Source organism: Maylandia zebra, linkage group LG2, assembly GCF_041146795.1.
Source record: "Maylandia zebra isolate NMK-2024a linkage group LG2, Mzebra_GT3a, whole genome shotgun sequence".
NCBI lineage: Eukaryota > Metazoa > Chordata > Actinopteri > Cichliformes > Cichlidae > Maylandia > Maylandia zebra.
In genome coordinates this window covers 23,003,892-23,009,891 of record NC_135168.1, presented here as the reverse complement: position 1 = coordinate 23,009,891, position 6,000 = coordinate 23,003,892, and positions in this window count along the sequence as shown.

The following is a 6,000-nucleotide window of genomic DNA, read 5'->3' as shown; positions in this document are numbered from 1 at the left end:
GAAGAGTTCATTAAGAACACACGTGTGGGAAGAAGTACACACCATCACATCTGCGAACTTCTTCTGCCAAAAATACACAGAGAATGGTTTATATATCATCAGGGTTTGATGCCCCCTCTTGCGTTTGTAACAGCCACTATGATGTGGTGTCCCTTTAAGACACCCAAGTCGAGGGTTGATGGTGTCATCAGTTTGTGCCACTGCTCTCTCTCTCTGGGATTATGAGGACACGTGCCTGCACGCTTGTGCTTAACGAGGGACGGATTTATGTTTTCCTCTCCAGACCTTTTGTTTTGTTTTGTTTGCAACACTTGGGTTGTATGAGCGCTGGGTGTTATGTTGTTGAGCCGCAGCCGTTCAGCCGTTATATGGTTGTTGAAGAAGGCGTATTAAAGAACCACCGTGGATTACCGATACCAGCGTGGGTGTGTGTTCTTCCGACTAGCCTGCTAGGTGTTTTGCCGCCTCCTCTCAACCACGCAACACAACCCAACGTTACACGTTCTATAACATATTTTTGTATTTCTAAGAACATCATTTGCATCTTGTACAGACAATGAGACAATTTTTAGAGCTAAGGTCAGACACAGAAGTTCCTCTTTCTAACATCTTTTCCCAAATATGGCGATGATTTCAGGCCCTGGAGATACCCGTGGACTTGTCCTCTTGTTGACCCATCTTCTGTCACCTGTTACTAAGTAAACTCAAATGCCACAGGTTGCAACAAGAAGCTGAATACATTCAGGCCTTCACTCAAGCCTGTTTTTAGATTATATGTACTATATGTGTTTTGTAAGCGTGTATGCAGTTTTAACCTTCTGTTGCTCCAAGTCACCTACACAATAGATTGCCTGGACATTCGCGCCAAACAAAGCTTGAGACCTTTAATTGACTGAGCTTTAACTCTTTACTGAGCACAAAATGGTCTTAGCTGTACCTGTAATAAAAAGGTTAATGTAAAGTCAGCAGGTTTTAATAAACATCTTAATGCAGTATCAATACTATAGATTATATCATTAACCCTTTAAAGCTGGTCGGAGCGGGCACGCTCCGTTTTGCGTAACTATTTTTAAATCCAGATAGCACTGCAACCACTTAAGCTAGCACAATTATTTTTTTTTGCGTATGAAACTGGAGGAGTTGTACTTACATCTTATGTCATCAGCTTGCCCTAGGCCACAGTTTCCTTCCACATATGGCTTTGCAAAAATTGCATAAAAAGCACTTGCAGCAACAAAAACATAATATTCCAGAAACATGCTTTGCCGATCCGATCAGATGTTCGTAACACTTCCTACGTCCATCAGCGCGAACTATCGCATTTCCGCCATGACCTACCCGAAACAGGAAGTGATGTAATGTACGAAATGTAGTTTTTTACCATCAGGGCCTTATGAGCTTGTACTGGTGTTTTTAAAAGTTATGTTTGACTTTATGACTTTCTGTGTCGTTTCTGGGATGCTTAGGACTCAAATTGCATTGCTGGAAATAGTTTATTTTGATGCATATTCTGTTTTTTTTTTGCAAATTTGCATTATAATATTTATTTTCGTTTTTTCTGCAGTATATAAAAATTGGTGTATTTAAAAAATAAAGATATGAAGACACTCAAAATAAATTTCCTGTGGTGGGAAACTATTTTATGCAACTTTTTTGTATTTACAGTTTTGAGGGATACGCCGCTTAAATTTCTCTAATTAGAAATATATGTTAAAAAAAAAAAAGATTTTCAATTTTTTGGCCATTTATTGCACTTTTTTGCAATTTATGTAATTACTATACACTTAATGCATACATATTATTAAAATTTGGGCTATATTGGTTGTATTGATGTATATCAACTTGAAATGCTCCCAAAAATGGCACTACAGTATGTAAAAATATAATATAAGCTCTGGCGGACTTGGTTCTATGGTAGGTCTTAAAGGGTTAATGATGCAGAATATATTGTAGCCATAAAATATTTTCTTTAATTCCACAGGCTGCAACTTACAGCCTTTAAACTAGCGATTAAAATGCTGACAGTAAATACGTCAGTCCAGATGTTACCACATTATTGTATGACACTATTGTATGAGTTAAAACAACTGAGACAGGATGATTAAAATGATAGCTGTCAGTTATCTCATTCATTCTCTCTCATTATATTATCTCCAGCCTTAGCAGAGGGCAGTGACACTGTTGATTTAACCCCAAAACATTGATTCTGTACATCTGGATGTACCTTTTTTGGATGAGCGATGAAATGTTTCTCCCACAAAAAAGGGTACATCCAGATAAACAGAATCAGCTTTTTAAGATTTCCTTACCTAGATGATTGAGCGTGCATCAAGACATTGATTGATTGGGGTTCATAAGCGAGTGCAAACATTTCTGGCCTCTTATCACTTAGATTTCTGAATCTAAAGAGTGAATGCATTTAAAGCAGGAAATGCACACCTAGTAATCAAAAGTTTGGTAAAGTAGCATGAGTACTGTAAAGTTTTGTAGGGTCATGTTAAAAATCACACAAGCATCATACCACATCTGGCATATAAAATCCCATTTTGTACAGAACATTGTTAAAATTATAAACTATATATTCCAGTCATCCACTTATCAGTAATTTTTGAGTAAATGGATATCACTGATAAATCAGTGGTGATTCACCTGCAAGTGTTTTTAACAAACTTTGTTTTTTGTAGAATTCATCAGCAGCTGTGAAGAGATGTATTTGAATATCTTCTGGTTCCACTTTTCCTAACCTGCAAGCTGAGGATTGCTGATTCCATTTTCACTTAATTCTGCTCAATTAAGTGTTTTGATCATTGATCAAATATGGCATCTTTGTGCTGTGCTGCAAGTTAAAACCCATTGTCCTCATGAGCACAGCATCTAACACTCTCCTTAAAAAAGTTGATTGATTTCAACTGGACACAATGGTTTTCAGTGGGAGATACATTCATCACTCATCTGTGACACTGTAGAAAGCACTTGGATGAGTACCTGATAAAACAATTTTCCATGGAAACATCCAGAGGAACTAAACTTTGTGGTAATGTTAAAGTCAAAACACAGAGTTAACGTTACCTTTTTTGAAAAGCACCACCTAGTGGGAGGAAAGGGGATGGTTTGAGCATCTCTGGATGGATCCTGATATGGAAGTAAAGAAAGTGGAAGCCAAAAAAGGGAGGCATGACACATGAAAAGTTTGAGTTCATAAACACGTCTTTTTTTTCTTGGAAGTTAGTCCTGCTTTCTCTGAGCTTTTCCCCCCTTATGCCTCTCTGCAGCAGTCACCAGTGATCACATGAAACATGATCGTGTGCTGTCGCTCCTGGCACACCTACATCAATCCGTTCATCACCTTTCTGGACCAGTGCAGGTGGAAGAGCAACCTGTGTTACCGGGCCAATGATGGTACAAGTCCAGTCACTGTTGTTTATTTTCCCTGCAGTCTCTTAACTGTTGTATCATGTTTTGCGGCCTTAATGTTGTATGCCTTTTTAAATTCTTGTTCAGTAATAGGTGAGCTCATGTGTAATCCCTTAAGTAACACTTGCAAAGTTCATATAAAGAAAGATTTGGATTTATTATTATTTTTTTAATTCTTCAGGGATCTATGATCACAACTCCTCTTGGTTTTGTTGATCTTTTTCAGTTGCAACCTCCTCAGCTGGTGGTCCACCTGTTTGTGCTCGATGTGCCTCACAATGCTGTGGAAGTGGGATACCTGAAGTACTTCTCTGAATCACTTCTTACAGTTTTTCTCAGTCGCTTTGGTGCATTCCTCAGAACACCATTAACATTTGCACAGCAGTTAGTGCATTTCCCAAAACAATTAGTGCAAACTGCAAAACCTAGTGGATAGCCTGCAAAAGCACATCACATGCACAGAATTGATTATCCATACCTCAAAAGCAAGTATCCATGTCAATGAAACTGTCAGTGCCATCAAAATGAAAAGTCTTGACACCATCTTTATGAACAAGATAGTCAAATGGCATTGTCATGTTTCCACTATGACAGTTTATAATTTCAGTGTTTCCCATTGCAAAAACAATTGGTGACACCTGAAAATGCTGGCGACAGCACTATGGCCTACCTGTACAGCCATCTGAAATGTGCAGTAAAGTCACTGTAGATGTTATGGGAGTCTTGGGAGTAACTGAGACACTGAATACGTACGTTTCACATTTCCATTGTGTAGAAGTGTTTGTAATCCTACAGAATTGTGCAAAAGAAAAATATGCTACAGTCACTTGTGCACTGTAGAATACATGTAAACATAAAATCACCCATTTGGTAGAGCTGTGCACTAATGTGAACAATAAACAGCACATGTAACAGTACAGTAAATCATTCTGGCACATCCAGACGTTCCTGTCTGTCTGGCCACATATTTTCATCTACATCACAACAGATGTTATCCCTCGCAATGCAGCGAGGAAAGTATCTCCTGGAGTGGCGAATCCATCCTCTGCAGGACCCTGCTGTGATGTCGTCACATGCTGCATCCATGGCTGCTAGCAGGGCCATTTGCTCATGTGGATGCCGGTCATAAACTTTCCACCTCCAGACAGAGAAAAACTCCTCTATTGGATTAAGGAATGGGGAATATGGAGGGAGATATTCAACCAGAATTCTGTCATGTGCTGCAAACCACTCTCTGACCTGATGGGAGTGGTGAAAACGGACATTATCCCAGACAACAACATACTTGGCCTCCACCTCTCTCATTCTCAGGGACTAGGTCCCTGTAAAGAGTGTCTAAAAATGTCAGGAGATGTTGGGTATTGTATGGACCAAGAAGGGGGATATGGGTGAAGACGCCGTTGTCTGAGATGGCTGCACACATGGTAATATTCCCTCCGCGCTGACCAGGGACTTCAGTGGTTGCCCTCTGTCCAATGCGATTTCTTCCACGCCTTCTGCCTTTGGCCAGATTGAAACCTGCCTCATCAACATATATGAATGTGTGCAGTGTTTCCCTGGCTTCCAGCTCCAGTACACGCTTTAGAGAGAGACAGAAATGCAATGTCACAATATGCCTGTGTACAGTAACAAACAGTAATGCATGCATTTAGTAAAACACATTGTAGAGTATGTGCTGTGGAATTGCAAGTGTACTGCATGAAACTACGAAGTACTGTAAAACAGTTTGCAGTGCAGAACATAGAAGACCAGCTTTACCTGCACATACTGGTGACGGATCTCCTTCACCCTGTCACTGTTTCGTTCAAATGGCACTTTATACAATTGCTTCATGTGGATTTCATTTTTCTTGAGTACTCTGTCAATTGTTGAAATTGAAACAGATTCAATATTGCCAAATACCGTGTAATTCTCTATGACAGCGCTTTGTATTTCTCTCAGCTTTATTGCATTGTTTGCAATGACCATTGCATAAATGGCTTCTTCTTGCTGTGGGGTAAAAAGGGGCCCTCTTCCGCCTCCGCGAGGTTGTCTTACAATCCTATGTGGTGCAGAGTGAACTTTTTGTGAAATTGCAAATACAGTACAGTAACATGTGATGTGTCTGAGATGGCACAGTACAGTACAGTGTATTACTGTTTGCATACCTGTTTTCCCTACGGAATGTTTGAATGATTGAACTGACAGTAGTTCTTCCAATATTGGGTTGCACCCTTCGACCAGCCTCCTCCATGGTGAGGCCGTGATTGACAACATGGTCCACAATTGTAGCCCTTATTTCATTAGGAATCCGCCTATATCTGCCTCTTCTCCCTCTTCCCCTTCCTCCCCGCATCCTCACCCCTCTTCCACGGTGCTGACCTTCCATTTTGTGTCACAGAAGTATAGAAATGGTACACACTAGCTCCTGCGCAGTTTATATATGCTTGCCAATTGGGGATTCACAGGATTCATCCATAATTGACAGTGAACAAGTTGTTTGTCATTGGTTACAACTAAACTTTCACACGCCTCCTCATGAGTGACAGCTGTAATTCACCTGAGATCAATTGTTCAATTTCGGAGACATTTCCAGGAAAAATGATA